Here is a 16575-nt window from a genome sequence, read left to right as displayed (position 1 = left end):
TTTATACTCATAGCGACCCTGTATAGGGTTTTGGAGGAGTGACTGGTGAGCTTGAACTGCCAACCTTCTGGTTCAAACTGACCTTGCAGTCCAGTGTATTTACCTACAGCGTCACACCAGGACTCCTTTTTAGCTACTGGTGGTGGTTATGTGCGGTGGAGTCGGTTCCGACTCATAGTAGTTCTAGATTACTAGCTGTTCCGTGGGAGAAAGAGGAGGTTTTCTGCTCCCGTGAAGATTTACAGCCTCGGAAATCCTGTACAGGTACGCTATGACTCCACGGCACATAAACCACCACCAATAACAAAAAATGTGTGTATGGTTGTATATGTATGTATATATACTATATATTTTAAGGAGCTCTGGTAGCAAAGTGGTTACCAATTGGGCTACTAACCTCAAGGTCGGCAGTTCGAATCTACCAGCTGTTCCGAGGGAGAAAGATGAGGCTTTCTGCTCCCGTAAAGATTTACAGGCTAGGAAATCCTGTATAGTGTCGCTATGAGTCAGAACCGACTCAACTACACGTAACAAAAACAACAAATATAAATATATAAATATATAAATATATAAATATATATATATGAGAGAGAGAAGAGAGAGAGAGACCTAGTGTGGAGCTGTGGGTTAATGTGCCAGACTACAAAGACATTTGAACCTCAAGGTCTGTGGTTCAAGCTCATTTGAACCTCAAGGTCTGTTGTTTCAGTGCCATCAAGTAAGTTCCAACTCATAGTGACCCTATAAAGGGTTGCCAAGGCTGAAAATCTTTATGGGAGTAGACAGCCTCATTTTTCACCAACAGAGCAGTTGTTGGGTTCGAACCACTGACCTTGTGGTTTGCAGTCCAATGCTAATCCTATAGAATCACTGTGCCCCCTTATATATGTGTATGTGTGTGTGTATATATATATATATATTTATGTGTGTGTGTGTGTGTGTGTGTGTGTAAGAGTGCACAGATAGATATCTCTCTCTATGTATGTGTACAGGAGCCCTGGTAGCATAGTGGAGTACAAACTGGACTGGTAATCTCAAGGTCAGTAGTTCGAATCAACCTGTCTTTAGTGAGAGAAAGAGGAGGCTTTATGTTCCCATAAAGATTTACAACCTCAGAAATCCCATATGGGGTCCCTATGAATCAAACAACGTATTGCATTAGGCAAATCTGCTGCACAAGACCTTTTTAAAGTGTTGAAGAGCTTGAGGACTAAGGTGTGCCTAACCAAAACCATGGTATTTTCACTAACCTCATATGCAGGCGAAAGCTGGACAGTGAATATGAAGACCGTAGAAGAATTGATGCTTTTGAGTTATGGTGTTGGAGGAGAATATTGAAAGTGCCATGGGCTGCCAAAAGAACCAACCAATCTGTGTTGGAAGAAGTGCAGCCAGAGTGCTCCTTGGAAGCCAGGATGGCCAAACTTCGTCTCTCATACTTTGGACATATTGTCAGAAGGGATCACTTGCTGGAGAAAGATATCATGTTTGGTAAGGTGGAGGGTCAGAGAAAAAGAGGAAGACCCCCCAGCGAGATGGATTGGCAAAGTGGCAGCATCAATGGGCTCAAACACAGCAACAATCGTGAGGTTGGCCCAGGATGGGGCAGTGTTTCATTCTGTTGTACACAGGGTCGCTATGAGTAGGTACTGACTCTATGGCACCTAACAATAATGAGTCACACACAACTACCACCATTATATGTATGTGTATAGGAATGTATGTGTGCATGGATACAGGAGGCTAAGTCTGATAGTATTGTAACTAGATTTCCAGTCCATACATGTGTAGGCTTGTTCCAAACAAAATATCACTGAACAATTTGTGTAGAAATTATCAAGTGGAAATCTAATTTTCTGCATAAACTTCTACTGAAAATACAACAGATTATTTGTAAAAGAAAAAAGAAATTATATGTTCTAACTTCCTTTGTACCCCCATATATCCATGTACTAAGTCTAGGCCAATATAACGTGAATATACAAATTTTAGATCAGGATTTTATAATGTAACAACTTTCACTCTACAATTTCTATCTCTTGCCTTGCTGCTGAGATCTGGCAACATTTGAAGTCACTATCTTGGACTCCAAGGAGCTCTGGTAGCGTAGTGGTTACGAATCGGGCTGTGAACCTTAAGGTCAGCGGTTCGAAACTACCAGCCGCTCCGCGGGAGAAAGATGAGGCTTTCTACTCCCGTAAGGATTTACACCCTCGGAAACCCTGTACAGGGTCGCTATGGGTTGGAACCGACTCGACGGCACTTAACAACAACAACAACATCAATCTTGGACTCCCATATAGAAACCTCATTTTGAAGATGGCAGCTCTGAGGAATTCGCTCGAATCCCTGGGTGACTTCATGGAGCTGTCTTTTCAGTGTTTACCACCCACTTAACTTCTTCCTTGTTTATTCAATTATATTGAAGCTAGAGCAGCTCTGGGAGACTACTGGTTACAAATCGGGCTGTGAACCGCAAAGTCAGCAATTCAAAACTACCAGCTGATCTGCGGGAGAAAGATGAGACTTTCTGTTCCCGTAAAGATTTAGAGCCTCGGAAATCCTGTTCAGGGTCGCTATGGGTCGGAACCTACTCAACAACACTTAACAACAACAAAAGCAGGTTAGCTTATTATATAACTAAAGTTGCATGGTAGAACCAGAAAGAGAAAGAGTACCTCTCAGGAACCAGGCAACAAAATGTCCTGGAGTAGACAGGGCTGAGTTTATGGTGCCAAATAAGAGAAGTCTCACTCAGTTCTAAATCAACCTATCAAATTGGACAACATACTTATATAAAAGTATGAAGTTAGCAGACCTCGATGTTAGCAGATCTCTACACAGGAAGTTTTTATACTCTAACTATCTAATTAAAATGGATTCAATTAATTGATGATTCATTCCCCAGTGGAAACAGAATGACTGGGATTGAGTTGAGGGTGTGAAAAATAGCAAATTAAATAAAGGCAATTTTTTTTTTTTTTTTTCTGGGACAATAACTGTGACTCTTCCATTGACTGTCTGGTAATTTTAGATTGCCCTCTACTGTGTGTGTTGTATCCTCCCTTCTAGATGATGAGTTTCTTGAGGGAAGGGTTAGTTCACGTTCATCTTTCTGGAATCCAGTCAATTTTCTGAACATTAGAAGTACTCAGCAACATTTTTTTTTTGGGGGGGGGGTCAAATTATTAAGTTATTTTCCTCTATTGGGGGCTCCTTTCTCTCCTGTACTAGCCCCCACTTTGATGCTAGCCAAATTGTCCTTATATGGTGACTCCAATCGTAAAAAGGAAAAAAATCAGACAACCAAGGATTCTAGAAGCTCTGGAGTTTCCCTCCTAGCTATAAGTCAAAATATGATATAAATCCAAATTTGGAAAAGCAGAACCGCCAAGGTATTCTGAATAGAAAGCAATTGAATTCCCTTCAGGATTTTTCTGTATGGCCTCCTTTGGAGGGAAGAGAGTCAGAGTAGGTAGGATGAGACTCCAGGCCTGAAAGATACTAAAACCAGGAGGCGGGCCAAGAAATGCCAGATTCCAATTCCCTGAGCTGTCAATCCAACACCTTTCACCTCATATCAAATTCTCCTTCAATTTTTCTTCTTAAATTGCAATCCAAAACACACTGCAGATGTGATATCATTTTCCCTGATAACTGGACCCTCCGAGTTAATGACTTTCCTTCCTTCCAGCGAGGAAACAATTTCGTTTTGCTTAATGTAATAATCTATTGTAGTCCTCTTCTGTTCACAACTCTGACCTGAGGCCCGCTTTCAGAAACGCTCAGCCTCTTCCACCTAGCTACCCATGGGAGTTTTATTACTGGCCTTCTCAGTTGTGGAACCAAAGTGAATCCCGAGCCCCACCTGTGACCTGCTTTTGACAACACCCAGGGCATGCCGGGAGACAAAACTGGACACGGTGGAGGGAAGAGTCATGTGCTCAGAGACACATACAGAAACTGTCTCATCTTTCAGTGCCGTCAACCTTAGAAGTTCTCTGTTATAGTGACAGAAGTCTAGGTATGTGAGTAGTTTGGTTCTGTCAGTTTTCCTTAAGCTCCAGTAGGTTCTGAAGCCCTCTCTTCCTGCAGAGCTCTGCACTTCTACACAGAGGAAATTTAAAGCAGCTGTGGGCTAGCAATGAGGGACCCCAGCAGACCTGAAATCATTAGAGAGATTCCTGGGCTGAGTGGGAAGGGACAGTTCTGCAAAAGACGAGTCGTGATTTCTGTTAAGAAAAACATTCTGAAACAGAGGCAATGCCTCTGTGCCTTCCCCCAAACCCTCCACTGCTGACTCAGGCAAAGGCTTAGAACCAATGTAGTTGACAAATAGGAGTGAGGCTAATTTGGTGCCATTTGTTTCCCATTCCCAAACTCTCATTAAAATAATCTGCTCTGATTGTCTGGGGAGGTTATTTTTTGCGCTTCCTTTCCTTTGACTGCATCAGTACAATTTCAGAGGCAGCAGATTTCAGTGGAGGGCTCCAGACAGCTCTGTGGAGGGATGGGGGAGGGGAGGAGGGGCTCATGAATGGCTGGGAGTATAGCCAGACCTCTTGGCAGCCAGTGAGGTAGGCATCCCTCCTCCACTATCCCCTGGATTGTGTCCCTGAGAAGCCTTTGATTGCTGGTGTTAAGGGAATCCACCTCTTTGGGCAATCCCTTTGATTATAGAGTAAACATGAAGGGATATCTTGGTTCTAGATATTAAAATTAGAAGATGGTTCTCCAGAGAGGGAGGGAAGAAGCTCAAAATAGAATTCAGAACTTCAATTATTTCAGCCATCCACGCTCGTAAAGGATATAATGCTTTTGCCCACATCGATATGATGAAAGGAAGGGCTATTCATTCTCTCAAGGGGTTCTCATGTCACTTGGCTGCTAACTGAAAGGTTAGCGGTTCAAACCCACCCAAGAACTGGTAATCTGCTTTTGTAAATATTATAGCCAAGAAAACCCTGTGGGGCAATTCTTCTTTGTCATATGGGGTTGCTATGTGTCGAAATGAAGTCACAACACCTAACAGCAATAATATCAATTTTTCCAATTAAGACAGCCAAGTTATAGATGATGGAGGTGCAGAGAAGTGTAGATCTCATCAAGCACTTCTATTCCTCCTTTTCTATTTCTTACTGATGTCCTTCTAATGTGCTTCTAAGGGGTCCTTTACATGCACCTGATGTGGCACTGTAGGATCAGCATTGGACAGGAACCAAAAGGTCAGCAGTTCAAACCTACCAACTGCTCCTTAGAAACCCTATTCAGGGTAGCTAAGAGTCAGAACCAACTTGACGGCACTTAACAACAATAATAGATGCTCCTCGAGGGTATCAGTACTTCTATCATCTTGACTTATACCTCTGATGCGCTTCGTCTCCCACAAAGTAGGCGAGAAATTCACTGTATAAACTTTTGCCATTCACAATCCAATCCCTTATCCCAGGGTTCTTGAGTGGGATCATTGCATACTAGTCCCAGAGGGATTACATTCAATTGCAGAGTTAGAATGCCTATGCATACAATACTATCAAAACTGGTAGAACAGCACTTGCCAAAAGCACAATGTGGAGTCCATTCATGTACTCCATTACATCAGCCACAGGCTCATTCCTGACCACAACCTCTGGGTCACCGATGAGATCAGAACCAGCTAGGTTCTCTTGCCCTAGCTGGATTGCCCAAGCAACCTCCAGACACTGACCGCTATTATCTCCAATAACATTATCTTAGACTGGTTCCTGGTTTATGGTGTGAAACTGTAGGATCAGCACCAGACTTGGAGTCACAAAGTCAACAGTTCAAACTCACCAGCAGCCCCTTGGAAGCCCTATAAATGTTCTCTGTGAGGAGGAACAACTAGACAGGACTTAATAACAACAGCATCCTGGTTTATAAAATAGAACAAGAGTACTTTAATTTTTTTCTACTATTTATTATGATTTATTGTTATGACTGCTAAACTACCATTACTAAACATTACCAGCTCATCTGTGCCAGGAAATGTGGTAGGTAGTGAAGGCACAAATGTAAAGAAAATATAGTTCCTGCCTTTAAGGGACCTTCTAAAAATGCAGTAAAGAGCCCTTTTTGTTTGGGGATTACACTAGGACAGTTCTTTACATTCAAGGCTAACCAGTTGCTGTGAAGTTGATTCCGACACATAGAACTACTATGCTTCTTGGAGTTTTCATAGCTCTGGTAGTGTAGTGGTTAAGAATCGGCTTGTTAATCTCAAGGTCAGCAGTTTGAAACTACCAGCTGTTCCGCGGGAGAAAGATGAGGCAGTCTGCTCCCATAAAGATTTACAGCCTTGGAAACCCTGTGTGGGGTCACTATGAGTTGGAATCAACTCCACAGTACTTAACAACAACAATAATTTTTCAGAAGTAGTTTGCCAGACCTTTCCTCTGATGAGCAACTGAGTAGACTTGAACTTCTAACTTTCTGATTAGCAGCCAAATGACTGTTTGTATCACAGGGATTTTTTTTAAAAAAAGGTCAGAATTTCTTAATTCTGGAGTCTGAATCCTCCCTGGCATACCCTTTGCCTTTTCTCCCCCACCTCTCCCCCTCCTAGCATCCTCCTATCACAAAGCAGGGATGTCTCTTGTATTCAAGTGTATCTGCATGGTCTTCAAGCACTTCATGTTTCCATAATCAACATATTTTAAAGACTAGGAAAGAGTTTTAATTGGCTGAAATGCTGATTGCCATAACAACAACAACTGGCTAATGAACCATCTGGTGGCACATGTAATATTTATTTATAAATTAGATTGCCATGCACTATCAAGTCTAGTTTCCTTTCAAGGACAGTGTGGGGCCATTTAGGGAGAATGCAAGTTTGATGCGGGGGAGGTGTTTAATTGATCACTGCCCCAAAAGGTAAGACAGAGGTCAAGAAGAAGAGAAATGACACTCAGTTCTAGAACAGACTTGCATTTATATCAGTTAGTTAGGGAGATGTGGTCATAGACAATAAGCAAAGAGATTCAGAATCAAGAGGACACCATAATGTTCGGAGACATTGAAGTCAACTGTTCCTGGATTCTGCACCTTGATATAAAATAGAATTCTCAACAACATTTGACTTCCAGACAATGGGAATTTGTGCTTCCTAGGTTTAAATCAATTTCTCAGTCTTGAATTGTGATGATCACACCAGACTTTGGAAATACTGAAAAGATGAGAAAACAGTAAACGTCATTTAGTAAGAATCTACCAATAGATCTTGTTTTATTGTGTCATGCACAGGGTCACTATGAGTCAGAATCAACTCAATGATACGTAACAATAACTAGAGGAATTATTCCAAGATGAAATTAGCACGATGATTGGGACAGAGAGCATGCAGTAAAGATGACCACTGATGTCTGAGTGGACCTAACAGATGATATGTCTTTCTTTACCTGATTTTTAAACCAGCTGATTGCTGCTGCTTGCTGTCAAGTTGATTCCATCCCATGGTGACCCCATCTCTGCAGAACAGAACAGCTCCATAGGGTTTTCACAACTGTGACCTTTTGGAAAGAGATTACTAGGCCTGTCTTCTGAGCTGCTTCTCTGTGTGTGATCATCAACCATTCCAGCTGATAGTCCAGTGCTTAGATGTTTGCACCATCCAGAGACTCCTAAAGAACAGATTATTGCTGTTATTCTTAGGTGCCATAGATTTGATTTCTACTCAGTGACATAGAATTGCCCCATACGGTTTACTAGGCTGTAATCTGGAAGACCCCAGTGAGATGGATTGGCAAAGTGGCAGCATCAATGGGCTCAAATGTGGCAACAATTGTGAGGTTGGCCCAGGATTGGGCAGTGTTTCATTCTGTTGTGCACAGGGTCACGATGAGTTGGTACTGACCCGATGGCACCTAACAACAACAACAATCTTTTATTGGAGCAGATCACCAAACCATTTTCCCACATAACTGCTGGGTAGGCTCGAACTCCTGGACTTCCAATTAGCAGTCAGGCACATAACTATTGTGCCACCAGAGGTCTTTGAAGAACAGATTGTGTTGTTGTTAGTGCCGCCAAATCAGCTCCAACTCACAGCAATCCTGTATAGTGTTTCCAAGGAGTGGTTGGTATGTTTGAACTGCTGGCCTGGTGGTCCAAACTGACCTTTTCAGTTCAGTCCTTATCATACAGTGCCACACCAGGACTCTGACAAATTAGCAACAGGTAGAACTTGTTATTAATAGAACTGTTGGGAGATGTGATTTCTCAGAATTAAGTAGATTTATTCTCCTAGAGGATTCCTGGTGTGGCACTGTGGGTTAATGCACCAGACTGCAAAGCTGTTTGAACTTCAAGGTCGGCAGTTCAAGCTCACCAGCCACTCCTCGGAAACCCTATACAGGGTTACTATGGATCAGAACCTACTCGATGGCACTTAATAACAACAACAGTCTCCTAGAAAGGAGCCCTGGTGATGCTGTGGGTTAGGCATAGGATTGCTAACTGCAAGGTGGGCAGTTTAAACCCACCAGATACTCTGCAGGAAAAAGATGAGGTTGTTCACTCCCATAAAGTCTCCAAAAACGTTCTATAGGGATCCTGAGTCAGAAGCAGTTCAACGGCAGGTAATTTTTTTGTGGGGGTTATTCTCCTAAAGGAGCACTGGTGGGGCAGGAAGTTAATCCTTGGTCAGAAATTAGGATCTGCCACCACTCCATGTGTGGCAGTGTGGGTTAATGCACTGGACCGCAAGGTCGGTTTGAACCACAAGGTCAGTGGTTCAAGCTCACCAGCCACTCCTCAGAAACCCTATATGGGGTTGCTATGGGTAGGAATTGACTCAATGCCATTCAAGAACAAATAACAACAGCCACTCTGTGGGGAAAAAGATGAGGCCGACTAATTTCATACAGATTGCTGCCTTCAGACTCTATGGAGCCGTTCTTCTCTGTCCCTTATGATTGCTGTGAGTTGCAACTGACTCATCCATAGTGGGTTTGCTTGGCTGGTTGGTTGGTGATCCTCCTAGATGCAGACTTCTTTGGAAACAGGACAGCTTTCCCTTTAGGGTTTTTTTCCTATAATGCCTACACCTTGCATACTGGTACTGTTCAAAACAAGGAATACAGACAGCAGGGAGCTGAGGAGGAATGGTACGCTAACAGATATCCCTCCAAATGAAGGACATCAGAAACACAGAAAAAATTATCCTCACACAGAAAGAGAGAGAGGAAACTAAGAACTTTTCCTATAGCAGTACTCAGCACCTAGCCACAGTGTGGGATTTGGATTGAGATGGACCTGAACTCAGACTCTAAGTCTACCTCTTATTAGCTCTGTAACCTTAAGTGATTTGCTTTTCTCAGCCCTGGTTTCTCTGTGAGCACATTCTTATGTCTAAAAATCTGTAGATATTTCAATGTCAGAGAAACAAAAATGATGACGTCTCTCTGCCCTGGTCGAGGTATGTATTCACGTGTGCGATAGTGATGATGAGGGGAGAGAGAGAATGCCTTTAAAAACAAAGCATTTGAAACAGGAGGTAGCAAGAGTTATTAGTCAATGCAATGTCAAAAAAATCTGAAACCCCTAACCTGAGGAAAATGCCGGAGGGAAAGATTTGGCAGTTGACCAAAGAAGATTCTTAGGACAAAACATTAGGAAACGATTGAGTTAAAAGCAAGACACAATTTTAAAAAGCATGCACACACACACACACACACACACAAAACAGGACACAACAGAAATCAGTGCAGTGGAGAGACAGAAGCAGACCAGATGGGCCATCAGGGTCTCTACTTTTTGTGCTGATTTCGTTTTTGACTGTGTGTGCATTTTGGAGCTTGTTTGTTCTTGGTCTCTAGTTTTGTTTGCTCTAGGCAATATTTTCAAAGCACATAAACAAGAGGGGAAATTTCCCTTTACTTGTTGGCTGTCTTAAAATTATCTGCTAGACCTAATCCAAACTGGGCAGCAAAGGACGATGAAGTCATCCAGACGTTTACTTCTTTTTCTTTCTTTCTCTTCCTCTCCCCTTCCCTTCTCTTCCTCCATCCCTCTCTTCTTTCTTGTGGCTCTCTCTTTCCACACACATACATACACAGGCCATAATGAAAAAGAGAAACAGGCAAGTAAGAAGTCCTCTGCTTGTCCCAGGGGGAAAGACTCTTGCTCCATGTAAGCTCCCTCTTAGTCGTCATTAAAAATCCTCTCCTCAGCCGCTGATAATTTGCACTCCTCATTTGTTAACTTCTGGTAGAAGCAATAAAGACATGCAATTTCTTTAAGAGTGTGCTGGGCTTTTGCATGTACCAATCAGCTGAGAGAACCTCCTCAATGAATCGAATGGGCTGAGGCTTTAGTTTGATGGGAATCAGATATATTTTTAGTTTCTGGTGGGGGAAGGGTAATGATGGGGGGTAAACCAGAAAAGAATGGAGAAAGCCCAACCCCAATTCATTAAATCCCCATGAATATGCAAAATAGGACTAATTGCCCTCTTCAAAAACTAATCATTCTGAATTTTACAAGCTGAATTATAAAACCTGACACACTTATTTTTCTCTTTTATTATATTTGTAAGCATTACTCCTCCTGCAAAGAAAATCAAATCCTATTTTTATCAGTTGCCAACATCGCCCCTGTTTGCTCCCAACCCTGCTTCTCTTCAACCCTTTTGCTGAATGCTACAGCATTGCCATGTGTATTAATTGCCCCGTGAAATACACTTGAAGTCATTAGAATTCCCCATTCAAAACTATTATCTTGTGCCATTATGCCTTTGCATTATATTTATTTAAATGTGCCTCTTCTGAATTAGCTCATTTTTAACAGCTAGCCATGCCTGAAATATTGTTCCTATCCAAGCTGCTCGCATATCATTTGTCTCTCCCCTATGGAAAAGATGTCTACACTCCAGCCTCCTGTCCTAAGAAGGGCAGCTTTCTTACAAGGCAGAACTGCTTCTGTGTAACAGGTTTCTTTGGGGAGAAGAAGGCTAGCTTTGGGATGAGCGAATCCCTAGATCTGGATTAGGGATAGACACCCATACCTGATCTGAGTTTATCCTGGGGTATTTATTAAGGAAACAAGCAAATCAAATCCAAGTTTTTTCACGTCTAATTTGCCTTTTAGGGAGCCCTGGTGGTATGGTGGGTTAAGCTTTGGGCTGCTAACTGCAAGGTAGGTGGTTCAAACTCACCAGCTGCTTTGTGGGGAAAACAAAAACATGTGGTAGTCTGTTTCCGTAAAGATATGTTGTTGTTTTGTTCAGTGCCATAAAGTTGGCTTTCACTCCTGGAGGTGCTGTATAGGGTTTTTGAGGAGTGACTGGTGGATGTGAAACCCTGGCCTAGTGATTATCAGTCCAGTGCTTATCCTACAGCACTACACCAGGATCTACAATGTCAGAAATCCTACTAGGCAGTTCTATTCTTCCTATAGGTTTGCTATGAATCAGAATCAACTTGATGACAATAGGTTTGTGTTGAGTTTTGATTTTGCACTTTGTCTTTTGCACTGAACAGTCTAACAGAGAAGCCTATTTTCCCTAGCAACTGTCCAGGAGCCATCAGACGGCCACATGGTCTTTCTGGCCTGGAGTAAAGGGATGAATTAGATGACCACACAAATTCGCCCCAGACCTGGATTTCTTGGGACTGCTGATAAATTTCTGGTATCACTTCTTTGACACTGAACTTTCTCTTTCCCTACTGAAGACTAAATAGATGTTACCAATTTATCAAATGGTCCCTTCTGTTTTCACTTGTCTCCTAGAGAATTGACTGAATTCCCATCCCATTTCTGTTAGCTGTTGTTGTTGTTGTTGTTGTTATGTGCCTTTTGAGTTGGGTCCGACCCATAGCGACCCTGTACAGGGTTTCTGAGGGTGTAAATCTTTACGGGAGTAGAAAGCCTCATCTTTCTCCCCCGGAGCGGCTGGTAGTTTCGAACCGCTGACCTTAAGGTTCGCAGCCCGATTCGTAACCACTACGCTACCAGAGCTCCTTTTTGTTAGTACCAAAAAAAAAAAAAAAAAAAAGCCATACTTTTCTCAATACCTGAACTTTGAATTCATTCTTCTTTTAAGTTTGCATCCTGGTAGAATTCTACTGGACTGGAATTTGCAGGTAAATTAATGTGATTCCTATTCCACATCCGTATAAAAGCAAGATATCATTAGCATAGCTCTTCCTTAAGTGTGGTTTAATTATTCTTCCCATAAGTGTGGTCTCATTGTAGACCCTTATCATATCATTTTACTTATGAGGAAATTGGAATAAAAAGACTTGACCAAGATGACACAACTAGTGAGTTGTAGAAAAAAGATGGGAGCTCAGGTTCAGACTCAATCCTTTATTCCTTCCATAACACCATCCTGCCAATAGTGGAAATAAAATCAATGTGTCAGCTTTAATACTTGGCAGAGAAAATTGAGAAAGCCATTATGGATTAGGTTGGCACAAAAATGGACTTGGGGATGGGAAGAAGTGCTTTTTGATATGAAAAGCAGGCAAATAAGTGTTTCCATCTGTAAAAATAGGGAAGACAGACTCTGGCTCTCTTAGGGGTTGTTGTAAGGCTTAAACAAGATAAGTAAGTAAAAGTCTTTGTGAAGTATAATGAAGGTTCCTTGAGTACAAAAATGTCTGCCATGCTGTTTACTGATAATCCCAATTACCTAGAATGGTGCCTGACACAAAAAATAAGTATTTTACAAAGACTACTATTGTATGAAGTGGGTTTGAACTTCCAGTCTTGTGATTAGCAGTCAGCACTTACCCTATCGCACCACACCAGGACTCCTTGGAAACCCTACACAGGGTTGCAGTGTGTCAGAAATGACTCAACAGCATTTGACAACAACTAGTGAGAGAGCATATGAGACGCAGTACTATTATTATCAAAGATGCTCTTGCAACTGCCCTTGTTGTTGTTGTTGCTAACAAAACCTTGGACACATTATCTGGAAGTCTCAAAATCTGAGTGTAGTGGTTACAGATTGGGCTGCTAACCTCAGGGTCAGCAGTTCGAAACTACCAGCTGTTCCGCGGGAGAAAGATGAGGCTTTCTGCTCCTGTAATGATTTACAGCCTCGGAAACCCTGTAAAGGGTCGCTATGAGTCAGAACTGACTCCACGGCATATAACCACCATCAGCAGTCTATTCATCAACACAATGGACTGAATCAACTCTGAAGACCTCTTCATGAAGAGCACTGGAGAGATTAGGTATGAGTTGGAACTTTGTAATTGCTGTGTTAATTTAATAAGGAGGTAAAACCAATACAAACAAAGGGATGAAGAACCCTTTCAGTCTTCACTGACCCTTATTTTTTTGTTGTTGTTAAGTAAGCCTAAGTCAGTTCCGACTCTTAGCTATCCCATGTGACACAGTAGAACTGCCCACAGAGTTTCCTAGGCTGTAATCTTCATGGGAGGGACCCTGGTGACATAGTGCTTAAGCACTTGACTATTAACCAAAAGGTTGGCAGTTGAAACCTGGTACCCAATAAGAGGGAAAAAGACATGGCAGTCTGCCTCCATGATGCCTGTTGTTGTTGTTGTTGTTGTGTGCCCCGTGGAGTCAGTTCTGACTCATAGTGACCCTTTACCGGGTTTCTGAGGCTGTAAATCTTTACGGCAGCAGAAAGCCTCATCTTTCTCCCACGGAACAGCTGGTAGTTTCAAACTGCTGACCTTGAGGTTTGCAGCCCAATTCACAGCCACTATGCTACCAGAGCTCCTTCCTACAGCATTGGAAACCCTAAGGTTTAGGGCATAGGATCACTAGGAGTTAGAATTGTCTCAATGGCAATGTTTTGTTTTCTTTTTTAAAATCTTCATGAGATCAGATTGCCCCGTCTTTCTCCCTCAGAGCTGCTGGATGCATTCAAATTGCCAACTTTCTATTAGCAACCAAGCACCAAACCATCGCACCTCCAGATCCTGCATTGCAGTCTGTCTACCTTGAAAGTATCTGATTATATCAGACTTCCTGAATTCTGCCAAGACAAGGACGTTGGGAGCAATTAGGAGCATAGTGTTGTAGTTGCATGTCATCAAGTCAGTTCTGACCCACAGAGATCCTGTATAGGGTTTCTGAGGCCATAAATCTTTATGGGAGCTGAGCAGCTGGTAGATTTGAACTGCTGACCTTGTGGTTAGCAGCCCAACACGTAACTCACTATGCCTTCATCACCCCTTTTAGAAGCACAGAGATGTATTTTTATATTACAAATATATATATATATTCCTTTAAGCAAGTATAATCCAGAAAAAGCAAATACATCCCTAACTCACGATTTCAGCATATGTGTCAAGACCTCCATTAACAATGCCTTCTTTCTAAAAAAAAACATACCAGATTGCTTGTCTTTTAAAGAGCCTCCCAGGATTGTACTAGCTGCCAAGGAGGGCTATCCTTGGGTATCCAAGTGCCAGGAAGGATGGGTGGCAGACCAGTCTAGGGGCAGAGTAGTTGAGAGAAACTACACACACTCCCCTATCTGTGAGAAACTGAGCCCTCCTTGACAGAGAGAGCTGTGGCAGTTTGCCTCTGTAAAGACAATCGCCTTAGAAACCCTTTGGAACAGTTCTACTGCCTACAGGGTCTCTGTGAGTCCGAATTCACTCAAAGGCAACAGGTTTAACAAGTTGACAGGGGGTGACTGAGTCAGTGGAGGGGCTAGAATACTCTTTTTTAATTGTCAAAAACTTTTTTTTTTTCCTTTCAATTGTCAGATGACCCTATTCATGAATTCATTTTCTCTGCAAGGACTATTGAATATTTAAACCAGAGACCCCAGATATACCCAGTGATTTCATATCGGGGTTATATCCGGAGTAATTTCCTCTTACAAGGACTCTTTGGATATAACCAGCAGCCCCTCTCCTATTCCTGATGGCCTCCCATCATTTATTGCCACATAAGTTACAGCAACCCTGTCCTCAACACAGCTAGTCCATGTCAAGTCTACCTTGTCCTACTGGCCACAACTGATTTACTTGCTCATTAGTTGTAGAGGAGTTTGGAGGTGAATTTGCAGGTAGAAGAAACAGTTATCTAACTCTAAAAATGTGTATGTAAGAACTGCTCCAAACACTAATGCAGTCCTTGGCTAAAGGCTGAGTATTACACCGATAAAAAGTCTATATCTTTTTTAAATATCTAAATTTCTATGTATTTTCCTGGAGTCGGTAAGCAGGTGATTTTATCACTTACTTACTAGCCGTCTGATTTCATTCAAGAAACTTAAATTATGACTGATCGTCTCTTCATTAGTAACATAGAGATAATGATTGTATCAAAATTCGCAGGGCAGATGTGAGAAATAAATGTGATATTTGTAAAAGTGTTTTATAAAACACTGTAAGTGTAAGACGTATTATTCTTGCTGCCTGAAGGCAGATGTCTTGACAGAAAATCTCGGGAGGTTGCTCCTAATCCACGCATTCTATGATTCTTCCGGCCATTTAGTCAGAGTTGAGATAAATGTCTGCAGCTGCTATCCTCCTTAGCGACTGGCTTTTTTTTTTTTTTTTTTTTGGCTCTAGACTGTTGATCACCATAAAGGCCACTAGGTGGCACGTCTTTTAAAAATCTCCAACTCCTTTCAGAAGCGAATGAAGATCCTTTCAGCAGCAGAGTGCTGATAGAGATTTAGTCAACACTGGGGGACTTGGAATGGGCAGATACTTTTTGAAAGGATCAAAAAGACTCTTGAATTTATGAAACACGCTTGCATTAAACACACCACCTTTTCTTGCTTGTTCTCAGTTACCATGCAATAATAACAGTCTGAGTCGCTTTTCACCTGAGTTTGTAATCTGTCCAGAAGAACGATTGAATCATTCTGAGGGGCACTGGAGAAGAAAGCCAGCGGCCCTAGTGGGACTCTTTTGGAAAGACCACAGTTTGAGGAAAAATACTGGCAAAGTCCCCTTGCTTTTTCTGTAATTGGAAAATGTGATTATTCTCACTTCCAGCACCCTCTTGATCAGAAAGCTTCTACTCAGAATCCCTATATAAGCCTAGCCTGAGTCCTGGACACAGCAATTTAGTAAAAATACCATTGAATGTCAGGAGCCTACTCAAATTGTAGACAAAAGGAGACTTCAAGAGGCTGTAGAAAGAATACTGAACTGGAAATTGGGATATAGAGGTTCCAATCTTGTAATCGGGCTGCGAACCTTAAGTTCAGCGGTTCGAAACTACCAACCGCTCTGCGGGAGAAAGATGAGGCTTTCTACTCCCGTAAAGATTTACACCCTCGGAAGCCCTGTACAGGGTCGCTATGGGTCAGAACCGACTCGAAGACACTTAACAACAACAACAACAAGTCTTGGTTAAAATGACAGACCCTCTCTGAATCTATTTTCCTGTCTATGAAATAAAGAAATTGAGTAAGGGGATTGTTGAAATTCCCTTCAGAGGCGAAAACTAGGAAATTACATACTTAGGTGGGTGGGTGTCATAGCAAATGCATAACATTGGCGTTTGTCTGCTTGTTGCCTGCCAGGATTATAAACCAAGTCTGTTGCTCTCAAGCCATTTCTGACTCATGGCAACTTCATATGTTACACAGTAGAACTGCTTCTATGTTTT

This window comes from Chrysochloris asiatica, unplaced genomic scaffold (assembly GCF_000296735.1).
Source record: "Chrysochloris asiatica unplaced genomic scaffold, ChrAsi1.0 scaffold00009, whole genome shotgun sequence".
NCBI classification, from domain to species: Eukaryota; Metazoa; Chordata; class Mammalia; order Afrosoricida; family Chrysochloridae; genus Chrysochloris; species Chrysochloris asiatica.
This window is presented reverse-complemented; position numbering follows the sequence as displayed.